A 14,756-nucleotide genomic window follows, 5' to 3' on the forward strand; every position below is an offset into this window, starting at 1 on the left:
AAACAGCTTCACCACCCAGATAATCACGATGGTGAGATCACTGACCTAGAGCCAGACATCCTGGAATGTGAAGTCAAGTGGGCCTTAGGAAGCATCACTACGAACAAAGCTAGTGGAGTTGATGGAATTCCAGTTGAGCTCTTTCAAATCCTGAAAGATGATGCTGTGAAAGTGCTGCACTCAAGATGCCTGCAAATTTGGAAAACTCAGCAGTGGCCACAGGACTGGAAAAGGTCAGTTTTCATTCCAGTCCCAAAGAAAGGCAATGCCAAAGAATGCTCAAACTACTGCACAGTTGCACTCATCTCACATGCTAGTAAAGTAATGCTCAAAATTCTCCAAGCCAGGCTTCAGCAATATGTGAACCGTGAACTTCCTTATGTTCAAGCTGGTTTTAGAAAAGGCAGAGGAACCAGAGATCAAATTGCCAACATCCGCTGGATCATGGAAAAAGCAAGAGAGTTCCAGAAAAACATCTATTTCTGCTTTATTGACTATGCCAAAGCCTTTGACTGTGTGGATCACAATAAACTGTGGAAAATTCTTCAAGAGATGGGAATACCAGAACACCTGATCTGCCTCTTGAGAAATTTGTATGCAGGTCAGGAAGCAACAGTTAGAACTGGACATGGAACAACAGACTGGTTCCAAATAGGAAAAGGAGTTCATCAAGGCTGTATATTGTCACCCTGTTTATTTAACTTATACGCAGAGTACATCATGAGAAACGCTGGACTGGAAGAAACACAAGCTGGAATCAAGATTGCCGGGAGAAATATCAATAACCTCAGATATGCAGATGATACCACCCTTATGGCAGAAAGTGAAGAGGAACTAAAAAGCCTCTTGATGAAGAAAGTGGAGAGTGAAAAAGTTGGCTTAAAGCTCAACATTCAGAAAATGAAGATCATGGCATCTGGTCCCATCACTTCATGGCAAATAGATGGGGAAACAGTGGAAACAGTGTCAGACTTTATTTTTCTGGGCTCTAAAATCACTGCAGATGGTGACTGTAGCCATGAAATTATAAGACACTTACTCCTTGGAAGGAAAGTTATGACCAACTAGATAGCACATTCAAAAGCAGAGACATTACTTTGCCAACAAAGGTCCAACTAGTCAAGGCTATGGTTTTTCCTGTGGTCATGTATGGATGTGAGAGTTGGACTTTGAAGAAGGCTGAACGCCAAAGAATTGATGCTTTTGAACTGTGGTGTTGGAGAAGACTCTTGAGAGTCCCTTGGACTGCAAGGAGATCCAACCAGTCTATTCTGAAGGAGATCAGCCCTGGGATTTCTTTGGAAGGAATGATGCTAAAGCTGAATCTCCAGTACTTTGGCCACCTCATGCTCAGAGTTGACTCATTGGAAAAGACTCTGATGCTGGGAGGGATTGGGGGCAGGAGGAGAAGGGGACGACAGAGGATGAGATGGCTGGATGGCATCACTGACTCGATGGACGTGAGTCTGAGTGAACTCCGGGAGTTGGTGATGGACAGGGAGGCCTGGCGTGCTGCGATTCATGGGGTCGCAAAGAGTCGGACATGACTGAGTGACTGAACTTAACTGAACTGAGAGACAAATAAAAGCAAAAAACACAGAAAAAACTAATGGGATGCATAAAAAGCAGTTTTAAGAGGGAGCTTTATGGTGATACATGATTGTCCGAGAAAACAAGAAAAATCTGAAATAAACAACCTTAAACCTGAAGCAGTTGGAGAAAAAAGAACAAACAACACACAAAGTTAGTAGAAGGAAAGAAATCATAAAGATCAGAGCAGAACTAAAGACAAAACAATAGAAAAGATCAATGAAATGAAAAGCTGGTTCTTTGGGAAAAAAAAAATTCATGACCCTCTACCCAGACTCATCAAGAAAAAAGGGAAAGGGCCCAAAGCAGTATAATTAAAAATGAGAAAGGAGAGGTTACAACTGACACCACAGAAATACAAAGGATCATAATAGACTACTACAAGCCACTATATGTTGATAAAATGGACAACCTAGAAGAATGGACAAATTCTTAAAAAGATAAAATCTCCCAAGAATGAACCAAGAAGAAATAGAAAATATGAGCAGACCAGTTACAAGTACTGAAATTGAATTTGTGATTTAAAAACTCCCAACAAACAAAAGTCCAGGACCAGATGGCATCACAGGTGAATTCTAGCAAACATTTAGAGAAGAGTTAACACCTATTTTTCTGAAACTCTTTCAAAAAGTTGCAGAGGAAAAAGCACTTCCAAACTCATTCTATGAGGCCACCATCACCCTGATACCAAAACCAGAGAAAGATACCACAAAAAAGAAAACTATAGGCCAGTATCACTGATGAATGTAGATGCAAAAATCCTCAACAAAATACTAACAAACTGAATCCAACCATATATGAAAAGGATTATACATCATGATCAAGTGGGATTTATCCCAGGGATGCAAGGATTTTTCATGATCCACAAATCAATCAGTCTGATACATCACATTAACAAACTAAAGGATAAAAGCAGTGTGATCACCTCGATAGATGCATAAAAAGTTTTTTGATGAAATTCAACATCCATTTATGATTAAAAAAAAACTCCCCAGAAAGTGGAATAGGGGGAACCTACAATAAAGGCCATATACGACAAATCCAATCATCATACTCAATGTGAAAAATTGAAAGCATTTCCTCTAAGATCAGGAACAAGGCAAGGATGTCCACTCTTAACCACTTTTATTCAGTATAAAAAGAAAAGTGATCTATATTGGAAAAGAAGTAAAACTCACTATTTACAAATGACATGATAGAAAATCCTAAAGATGGCTACCAGAAAACTACTACAACATATCTCTGAATTCAGCAAGATTGCAGGATAAAAATTTAATATACAGAAATCTGTTGAATTTCTAGACACAACAAACAAGAGAAATTAAGTAAACAATCCCATACCTAGAAGAAATGCTTAGGAATAAACCTACCTAAGGAGGCAAAAAACCTGTACCCTGAAAAGTACAGATGAAAGAAATGCTGATGTAAGAAATCCAAGATGACACAAACAGATGGAAAGATACATTGTGTTCTTGGATTGGAAGAACTGATATTGTCTAAATGACCATGCTACTCAAGGCAATCTATAATTCGATGCCATTTATATCAAATTACCAGTGGCATTTTTCACAGAACTAGAATTGAAACAAATTTTTAATTTTATGGAAACAGAAAAGGCCCTGAGGAGCCAAAGCACTTTTGAGAAAGAAAAACAGAGCTGGAGGAATAGGGCTCCCTGACTTCAGACTATACTACAAAGCTACAGTCATCAAAATAGTATGGAACTGGCATAAAAATAGAAACATATATCAATGGAACAAGACAGAATGCCCAGAGATAAACCTATGCACTTATGGTCTATTAATATATGACAAAGGAGGCAAGACTATGCAATGAGAGAAAACAACCTCTTCAATAAATGGTGCCGATAAGCAGACATTTCTCCAAAGAAGACATACAGATGGCCAATGAACACCTGAAAAGGTGTTCAGTATCACTCATTATTAGAGAAATGCAAATCAAAACCACAAAGAGGTATCATGTCACACCAATCAGAGTGGTCATCACCAGAAAATCTACAAACAGTAAATGCTGGAGAGGATGTGGAGAAAAGGGAACCCTCCTGCACTGTTGGTGGGAATGTAAACTGATACAGCCATTATGGAAAACAGTATGGAGGTTCCTTATAAAACTAGGAATAAATCTACCATATGACCAGCAATCTGATTACCAGGCATATACCCTGAGTAAACCACAATTCAAAAAAATACATGTACCCAACTGTTCATAAACACATGAACCAAGTGTTCACTGTAGCACAATTTACAATAGCTAGGACATGGAAGCAATCTAGATATCCATCAACAGATGAATGGATAAAGAAGATGCAGTACATATATCCAATGAAATACTACTCAGCCATAAAAAGGAATTAATTTGAGTCAGTTGTTAGGAATAAACCTAGAGTCTGTTATACCCAGTGAAATAAGTCAGAAAGACAAACATCATGTATTAATGCATATTTGTGGAATCTAGAAAATTGGTACTGATGGACCTATTTGCAGGGAAGGAATGGCAACACAGACATAGAAAATGTACTTGTGGTCACAGTGGGGGAAGAAGAGGGTGGGATTAATTGAGAAAATAGCATTGACATATATACACTATAATGTATAAAACAGATAGCTAGTGGGAAGCTGCTATATAACACAGGGAGCCCAGCCTGGTGCTTTGTGATGACCTAGTGGGATGGGATGGCGGGCTGGAGGGGAAAGAGGATCAAGAGGGAAGGATGATATATGTATTTTTTATTTATATATATATATATTATTTATATAAAATTATGACTGATTTGCGTAGTTGTACGGTAGAAACCAACACAACATTGTAAAACAATTTTCCTCTGATTTAAAAAAAAAATTGGTGCTGGGAAAACTGGACAGCTGCATGTAAAAGAATGAAATTAGAACATTCTCTAACACCATACATAAAAGTAAACTCAACATGGATTAAAGACTTAAATGTAAAACTGGGATATTATAAAACTTCCAGAGGAAAATATAGGCAGGACACTGTTCGAAATAAATTACAGCAATGTCTTCTTTGAGCGATCTTCTAGAGTAATGGAAATGACAACAAAGGTAAACAAATGGGACCTAATTAAACTTGAAAACTTCTGCATGGCATAGGAACATGGCATAAACAAAATGAAAAGACAACCAACAGAATGGGAGAAAGTATTTGCAAGTGATGCAACTGAGAAGGGATTAATCTCTAAAATATACAAACAGCTCATATAGCTCAATATCAACAAAAACAACCCAATAAAAAAATGGCAGATGATCTAAACAGACATTTCTCCAAAGAAGACATGTGTGCATGCATGTGTGTGCTAAGTCGCTTCAGTCACGTCCATCTCTTTGTGACTATGGACTATAGTCTGCCAGCCTCCTCTGTTCATGGGATTCTTCAGGCAAGAATACTGGAGTGGGTTTTTGCCCTCCTCCAGGGGATCTTCTAGAGAAGGCAATGGCACCCCACTCCAGTACTCTTGCCTGGAAAATCCCATGGATTGAGGAGCCTGGAAGGCTGCAGTCCATGGGGTCACTGAGGGTCCGACACGACTGAGCGACTTCACTTTCACTTTTCACTTTCATGCATTGGAGAAGGAAATGGCAACCCACTCCAGTGTTCTTGCCTGGAGAATCCCAGGGACGGGGGAGCCTGGTGGGCTGCCGTCTATGGGGTCGCACAGAGTTGGACACTAATGAAGTGACTTAGCAGTAGCAGCAGTAGCAGGGGATCTTCCTGACCCAGGGATCAAACTCCCATCTCCTGCATTTCCTGCTTTGGCAGGTGGGTTCTTTACCATTAGCACCACCTGAGAAACCCTAAAGAAGACATAGAGATGGCTAAAAGGTACATGAAGAGATGCTCAGCAGCACTAATTATTAGAGAAATGCAAATTAAAACTATAATGAGGTATCACCTCACACCAGTCAGAATGGCCATCATCAAAAAGTCACTTCTGGGGTCTCTGAAGCATCACATATTTGCTCAAAGCCAGTTCCTCCTGTCTTCCCAGCATATGACAATGCCTGCTACCTATGTGAGAATGTTCCTTTCTGGCTGGGCTAGGGGTCACTTCCCTGAGCTACTTAAAACACCAAACTTTGAGGTGCCAAAGAATGCTGCGGTTCCTGTACCTCTGGCTGACTTATCGCAGTGGTGCCATATTCCAAGAACAAGTAGGCTGATCTACTTCCTCCTCCACATTTCTGTGCCACAGGAAGTCATTTGGATCCCAAAGAGCTCTGCTTGGGCTCCCAGTCTTACCTTCTAGAAAAAATAGCTCCTTTTAGTGACTTTGCATCGCTGATCTCTTCCATCAGGGAGGTGAGTTTGGCCAGTCAGGCTGGAGACAGCTCACATTTTTCCTAGCATCCCAGCCTATGTCCCCTACCCTGCCTCTCAGAGACCTTGATAGTAAAAGTTCTCTTCAGATAGGCTCTTTCTTACCATGCAAACCATTCAGGGAAATATTGTGTTGGCCAAAAAATGTGTTTAGGTTTTTCTGTAACATCTTATGGAGAAACCCAAACAAACTTTTTGGCCAACCCAATAGCTGTGAGAGGAACACTGAGATGGTGAGTTTTATCCAGAACCACCAACGCAATTTCAGCTGAAGTCTGGCTCATCTGGGACCATCCCACAGAAATGCAGTGATTTAAACGCATTTCTTAAATCTTAAAGTGCTTAAAGATGTTTATGATCATCATTACGTATATACAGTATCCATGCTACAGTGTGAGCTACCTTCAGGAAGCTAGAATGCCAATACCATGGAGTTAAGATGATGGGAATTTCAGGGCCTGTGCAAGGCCCTTGAATCACACCCCACGGAAGCTTCTTCCCCAGTGCACCTCCCTGCTGCACCTGATCCTGCCACTCCCTCTCTCTTTAAGCAACAACTCTGTTTCTGAACACAGTTTGATTCCTGGTAGAGGCTATGTTGACCTAGTAGATCAGATGCAACCAACCAGACACAGAGAAGGGCAGCAACCAGATCCTTTTCAAGCTGTGCAAAAATGCATTTTAAGTAATGAAGGTAAGCACAATAGAAGAACTGGCTTCACATCCTTCCCACAGTCCTGAGGAGCCCTCTGATGGCTCACTCCCCAGGAATGCAGAGCCTAGCTGACAGACCTGCAGTGGTCTAGGTATGGAGGACAACTGCCTGACATTGATTTCTGAAACAGAGACTGGAACTAATAACAGACGGTGCTTGACCCCAGGTCTCCTGAGGCTACCTGAAAGAGGCAGGACAAAAGCCCAGCATCTGCCAAAATATTCTCCTTTGACTGTCCTCCCCATTCTCAGCCTCTGCCTTCAGCTCGCCTGGTGAACACTGGCCTAAACAGAAGCTTACCAATGAAAGAAGGGGAAGCTCAATCAAGGCCCAGAGGCCCAGAACTCAGTCAAGGTGGGAGGTGGCCTAAAGGGGATGTTAGAAGGGGTCAGCCTCTGCTGTTCCAAGCTCTCCTTTGATGTCTAAGAGGGGTTGTCCGCTCAGTGTCCATCGCACAGCAGACCTTCATGGTGGCTTGCTTGTTCTCACCTTACTATGGCTCTAGGAGTTTTCTGGTGGGGGGAGTGGAAGGGAGTTCTGGCCCTGGAAGCCACAAACAGCTGCCACCCTGTACACAGGGGCACAAGTGAATGAGGCCACGCCTAGGGCCAAGACGTGCCTCGCTGCTCTCAGCAAAACCCACCGACAAAGCTCTGGCCCTGAAGGAGTGAACAGATGCTCCTCGAGGAAAAGATGACCCTGCTCTCACCTTGCTTTGTCATTTGCCATTGCTTCTCTGCAGAGGCTGCATAGGACAGCCCATTCAGTGGGTTACTTGTCACACAGTTGAAACGCCTCCACTTCCCTTCCCACACAGGAAAGCAAGTTCTGTAAGAGACTGAAAGAGCTATGTTATTTTAGGTTTAGCTTTGAATCCTTAGAACACTTAACTTTGAATACTTAGGCACTAAAATTCAGTTATTCTCCAACTTTGCCATTTATTTGCTACAAGTACTTTGCAAAACAACTTCTAAAACTGGGTTACAAGAGTGTGACCAATAAGACTGTCCTAGAGAGAGAGTAACCTGTTGGGAGGAAAGGGAGAGTTGTGTGTATAAAAGATGGTCAATGCATAAGGAAGTTGTGGTACATATACACAGTGGAATATTACTCAGCTTTGAAAAGGAACACATTTGAGTCAGTTCTAATGAGGTGGATGAACCTGGAGCCTATAATACAGAGGGACGTGAGTCAGAAAGAGAAAGACAAATACTGTATATTGATGCATATATATGGAATTTAGAAAGACGGTACCAACGATCTTACATGCAGGGCAGCAAAGGAGACACAGATATAAAGAACAGACTGTTGGACTCAGTGGGAGAAGACGGGGGTGGGATGTTTTGAGAGAATAGCATTGAAACATGTACATTACCATATGTAAAACAGATGACCAGTGCAAGTTTGATCCATGAAGCAGGGTACCCAAAGCTTGTGCCCTGGGACAACCCAGAGGGTTATGGTGGGGAGGAAGGTGGGAGTGGGGTTCAGGATGGGGGGACACATGTACACCTGTGGCCAATTCATGTTGATGTATGGCAACAACCATCACAATATTATAAGTAATATCCTCCAATTAAATAATTTAAAAAAAATTTCTCTACTTTACCTTCCTTTCTTTTACCCTCACTCATAGCCTTTGATCCAGGTCTGCCTCTCCAAAAATGTAGAAAGGCCAAGGAAAGGACCAAAAGGAATCTTTGCTTCTGACTTGGAAAAATACAAATTCAGGATGCCTTAAAAACTAGAAATAAGATGTTTAAGGAAACAGTGAGTCTTAAGTGTGTCACTTAACTGAACATTATGCCACATAACTAGCCTGTATAATATTTTTGGAATCTCTGGAGAGAATGGTGAAACAGCTGTTAGCATCCTTTTTGAAAAGTTTCACAGGGGATTACCTAGGATCTCCCTATTCTAATCATAGTGACATTTTCACTAGGTTCTACCCAGAGAAGATGTTTCCCACAACCAAGTAGGCAATATCCCTTTGGGAGATATTAATGTATATAAGATGGATTTTGAAACTTCAAATATGGGATAAATAATGCAGATTATTTAAATGGTCTTACTATTTGGTGGCAGAATGACTCAGACTCACATCAGAAAATAGTCAAGTAGAAAAAATCCAGATGGGTTTGAAAGAAGTGATGGAAGATATCTGGCTGCTAATTATCCCTAATTCACCTCCTACTCCTGGAGCAAAAGAGAGTCTGAAGCTCCACTAGTCCTGTGAATGAAAACAAATTCTGGAAACAAAATTAGCATGACTCAGAGCAGTCTGGAAGGCTGGGCTGGCCTGGCATTTTCCCCAGGCTGACCCCATTAACAACAGGAGAGAGAGGAAGCTGCCCACGTGGCTCCTGGTGATGGAGGTGTGGGTAGAGAAAGATCAGCAGACGGGAAGCCCACAGACAAGCAGAGAGAGTCACAGCAGACACAGAAGGGGCTGAAACTGGGAACAGACCTGGATGCTGAGAGTCTGAAGCAGAGGATGGTCTAAAATAAAGTGGACAGCTCAGCATTGGGGCGCAGGTACCAGAGGCTGAAAGATAGTTCAGAGTAAATGGAGTAGGCTTCCCTGGTGGCTCAGCTAGTAAAGAATCTGCCTGCAATGCGGGAGACCTGGGTTCAATCCCTGGGTTATAAGCACAGTTATAGATTACACTGAATTTACACATACATACACACTCATACCGGAGAAGGCAACGGCACCCCACTGCAGTACTCTTGCCTGGAAAATCCCATGGACAGGGGAGCCTGGTGGGCTGCAGTCCATGGGGTGGCTACAAGTTGGACACGACTGAGCGACTTCACTTTCACTTTTCACTTTCATGCATTGGAGGAGGAAATGGCAACCTACTCCAGAATTCTTGCCTGGAGAATCCCAGGGATGGGGGAGCCTGCTGGGCTGCCATCTATGGGGTCTCACAGAGTCGGACATGACTGAAGCAACTTAGCAGCAACACTCTCATACACATATGCTCACACCATGAGCCCCTTAAGAACAGAATGACTCTTTCTCCCTCTGCATCCCCAGCACCTTACAACAGTGCCAGGGAGCAGGTGCTCACTGAGGGCTTTGGAATGGAAAGTTCAGAAGTGAGGTCACATGGCAGCTGGCTCTGGGAAGGCACAGATGCAGGCATTAAGTCAGCACAATGGGCTATCAGTCTAAGCTGGCTTTGAGGGATAAGCTAGGAGTCAGAGGGAACAGAAGCACTGCAGGCAGAAGCAGGATTAGACATCTTAGCAGCCAGCCCAGGCAGCTGAGATGCAGCTCTGGCAATAAGGAGCTCTCAAGGTTTGAAACCGTCTTTCAGCAAGAGGCACTGGAGCACTGTGGGGAATAGAACAGCGCTGGAGTCAGGATTCCTGTGCTTGTGTGTCTGCCTGTTGCTTACCAATTGAGATGGCGGGGCTACTTATTGATTCTTTTAATGCTCAATTTCTTCACCTGTAAAATGAGAATAATAATTAGCACAGAGAGTTGTTGTGAGGACTAAACTTGTATGTTAAGTGTTTAGAGCAGTGCCTAGAATGTAATAAATATTCGATAAACATTGAGTAAAGTCACTCAGGCGTGTCTAACTCTACGACCCCATGGACTGTAGCCCACCAGGCTCCTCCATCCATGGGATTCTCCAGGCAAGAATACTGGAGTGGGTTGCCATTTCCTTCTGCAGGGGATCTTCCTGACCCAGGGATCGAATCCGGGCCTCCCGCCTTGCAGGCAGAATCAACCATTTGAGCCACCAGCTTATCCCCAATAAACGTTAGTGATCACTATTATTGATTATTCTTCTCTATCCAGAAAATTTCCATGTGCTTTTTGACAGTGTAGGATGAGGCCCAGGACTTAGACTATCCATAACTCCATTGACTGACCTACCCCCAAGTGTCTGTCCTTCACTTTGCTGCTTGCGTACTTCAAGATACCACTTTTTTTTTTTTTTTGCATGGACCACTGCAGTAGTTTGCCACTCTGCTTTTAGTCTCAGCTTTATCCAGCCAAAAGTGATCTTTCTAAAATCTAATCAGATCATCTCACTTGTCTGCTTCATATCCTTCATGAGTTCTCTCAGGATTCTTTGGGTTTCCTTTCCTAAAAAGGATAAGAGAGCTCTATGGAGAAATAGCTGATTCTAGGACTTGGGCAGGAAATATATAAAAATAACCCAGAACATCTTGAAAAATCAGAAAGTTAAGGAAGCACTCAAATGAAAAACCCTGCAAGGATGGAAGTATGTCAGAGAGACACAGGCACCAACATAAAAGAGCTCTGAATGGCCAAAACTGGGATAATCTGAATGACAAATAGTGTTGGATTATAACTCAAAGTACAAAATAAATATCCATGAGTTCATATTAATATAAGAAAATGATAGAATGAAAGCAACAAACAATCACTGTTTCTGGAAACAGCAAGAGACTTTATTTTGGGGGGCTCTAAAATCACTGCAGATGGTGACTACAGCCATGAAATTAAAAGACGCTTGCTCCTTGGAAGAAAAGCTATGACAAACTTAGCATATTAAAAAGCAGAGACATTACTTTGCCAACAAAGGTCCGTCTAGTCAAAGCTGTGGTTTTTCCAGTAGTCATGTATGGATGTGAGAGTTGGACTATAAAAGCAAGCTGAGTGCCAAAGAATTGATGCTTTTGAACTGTGGTGTTGGAGAAGACTTTTGAGAGTCCTAGTCCATCCTAAAGGAAATCAGTTGCAAATATTCATTGGAAGGACTGATGCTGAAGTTGAAACTCCAATACTTTGGCCACCTGATGTGAAGAACTGACTCATTGGAAAAGCTCTGATGCTGGGTAAGATTGAAGGAGGGAAGAGAAGGGGATGACAGAGGATGAGATGGTTGGATGGCATCACCAACTTGATGGACATGAGTTTGAGTAGGCTCTGGGAGTTGGTGATGGACAGGGAGGCCTGGTGTGCTGCAGTCCATGGGGTCGCAAAGAGTCAGACATGACTGATGGACTGAACTGAGATGACAGAATAAACAAATGCTGGAGAAGAGACAAATTTCCCCTGCAGAAGAATTCGAAATAAATTATTTAGCTACTTCATTCTTGAGAAGGGAGCATAACTCCTTACTCCTTAGCATGGGCTGTGCCTGGCGACTTCCCTCCACAAGGGAAAATCGAGTGACTTTATAGTGGAGAAATCGGCAAACACTGTCTCCTCCAGGTCTACCTCAATAGTGTAACTCATAAGTGATAAAGTTCCTATGTAAATAGTATGTACCTTTGTTGTAATATAATGAGAATGGCACTTCCCTGGGGTTTTCCTCCCACAATAATGCCAGTCCAGTCATGACAAAAGCATCAAACAAACACAATAGATGGTCATTCTACAAAATACCTAACCAGGATTTTTCAAAACTGTTAAGTTCATTAAAAACAAAGTCTGATAAAGCATCACAGCCAAGAGGAACCTAAGAACACATAACATACCCTGGATGGGATCCTGGAACAGAAACAGAGCATTAGGTAAAAACTGAGGAAATCTGAGTTAAGTATTGACTTGAGTTAATAACAGTGTTTCAATACTGGTTCATAATTGGATTTCTTTGGAAGGAATGATGCTAAAGCTGGAACTCCAGTACTTTGGCCACCTCATGCAAAGAGTTGACTCATTGGAAAAGACTCTGATGCTGGGAGGGATTGGGGGCAAGAGGAGAAGGGGACGACAGAAGATGAGATGGCTGGATGGCATCACTGACTCGATGAACGTGAGTCTGAGTGAACTCCGGGAGTTGGTGATGGACAGGGAGGCCTGGCGTGCTGCGATTCATGGGGTAGCAAAGAGTCGGACATGACTGAGCGACTGATCTGATCTGATCTGATCTGATCCTCTTAATGTAAGATGTTAACAATAGGGGAAATTGGGTGTGGAACTCTGTGTACAATTTTCACAATTTTTGTGTAAATCTAAAACTTTACTTGTAACTCAGTTGGTAAAGAATCTGCCTGCAATGCAGGAGACCTGGGTTTAATTCCTGGGTCGGGAAGATCCCCTGGAGAAGGAAACGGCAACCCACTCCAGTATTCTTGCCTGGAGAATCCTATGGACAGAGGAGCCTGGCAGGCTTTATAGTCCATGGGGTTGCAAGAGTTGGACACGACTTAGTGACTAAACCACCACCACCAAAACTTCTCTAAAATTTAAAGTTCATTCAAATTAAAGAAAAAAAAATAGAGAATCAAAAGACAAATTTTACCTGTTTCAGAATTGTGGTAGGCTCAGTCACCATTAGACTAAGCCCACTCCCCAAATCAGCAGCAGCATCTCACCACCCCATTATTGTTCAGTCGCTAAGCTGTGGCAGACTCTTTGTGACCCCATGGACTGCAGCATGCCAGTGTTCCCTGTCCTTCACTATCTCCTGGAATTTGCTCAAACTCATGTCCATTGAGTAGGTGATGCCATTCAACCATCTCATCCATTCTGTCATGCCCTTTTCCTCTTGCCTTCAACCACAGGCTCAAACTCTTGCATTTTTTCAGAAAGATGACAAGAGTGGCTGCCTCACGTTCTCTATGTAAAACACAGAAAGCACTCATATTCGTTGTACCATTCTATGCAGCTGGGCACAGAATTGATGGGTTTCTTAGGCTCTGGAATGAGGCCAGTTGGCTCTGCCATGAACTCAAGCATATTCCTGATTCTCTGTGAACCTGTTTCCTCATCTATAAAATGATAAAATAATAATATTGAGATATAATGAGACAGTGTATAAACATTCTTAACATAGCTCCTGGAAAATTATGATTATGGAGTATTATCACCTCATTCTTCCCAGACTTTGCCAGTAGAGTCCAGGGAACAAACTCTACATGCAGGAAAAAAAAAATATACCTGCTCTCTAGAAGTTTCTTGCTGAAACCAAAGTGGACAGATATCATAGTAGTTAGACTATATCTCAGGCAGCGAGTTGTCTAAGGAACTTGGCCAGAGCTAGCAGAGGAGCCCAAGCTGCAGTTTACCATGGAGCTGCTTCCACAGGCTGTACATTTGGAAGGGACACCACACAAATATTAAGGCCTAACATTTACCCTGAGGCAACTCACTTGGCCATTCTCTGACTGGATTGATTTCCATGGAATCAGGAAGCTCTGTCTGAATGTGTTCCAGCCAATTTTCAGCTTACACAAATGATTACAATCAGATCCAAACTGGTCTGAGAAGAATTTGCTGGTAGAATGTCATGAGACTGCAGAGCCAATTCTTTATTACTTCAATAAATCTCAACATACAGCAACTACAGTTTTACCAGCAACCAGTTGTGTTTTTGTAATTTTAACACAATAGCAATTGAGTGTGTCTGGTGTGATGTGTTCCCACCATTCTGAGATCACCCTGCTGACTGAGCATAATTTCATTCTCCCCACTGACATTCACCCAGGTTCTCCTTTATGACTGCTTGGCTCTTTAACCAGGTAGAGATGCCAGTGGAAGAGGACTCGTTGCTGGCATCACTCTCTTTCCTTTCTGAGGACCAGGAGGCAACTCTCTGTCTCCATCCAGCTGGGCAATTTCTTGGCAGAGTGAAGAAACTCCTAAAATGCCAGATCCTGAGGCTGTTTCTAGCTGCGGCAGGCCCCTGCTTATGCCTCTCAGAAAGGCACAGGAGAGAAGATCTCCCTTGGACTGTAAGGAAAGGGCCAAGACATCACCTAGGCTGCCAGGCAATCCTGTCTTCTAGAACTCTGGCACATAACGATTTCTTTAAAATTAAAAATTACGTGTTCTACTGAACATGGTCAGCCCCTTTTAATCCATTGTCTATCGGTCTATATGTATGCAGTCTGCATCCATTGTGTCTAGCATGATGGTAAGAAGCTTAGACTATCTTCAGAAGCAGAATATTTATAATACGTCTTGTTTTTTCTCTCAGCATTATCTTTCCTGTTTTAGGTGTCTCATAATTTTCACAATAGTTTCAACATTTTATATTTTAAGGTTTTGTGTTTCTCTTTCCTTTTATTTCTTTCACATTATATAATTAGCTCTGTATTCATAGGGGAAGTAAAAAATGAATTAAACAGTTATCTGATAATTTTAATTAAAGCACAAAAACAATTT

This window comes from Bubalus kerabau, chromosome 18, assembly GCF_029407905.1.
Source record: "Bubalus kerabau isolate K-KA32 ecotype Philippines breed swamp buffalo chromosome 18, PCC_UOA_SB_1v2, whole genome shotgun sequence".
In the NCBI taxonomy this organism is placed as follows: domain Eukaryota; kingdom Metazoa; phylum Chordata; class Mammalia; order Artiodactyla; family Bovidae; genus Bubalus; species Bubalus kerabau.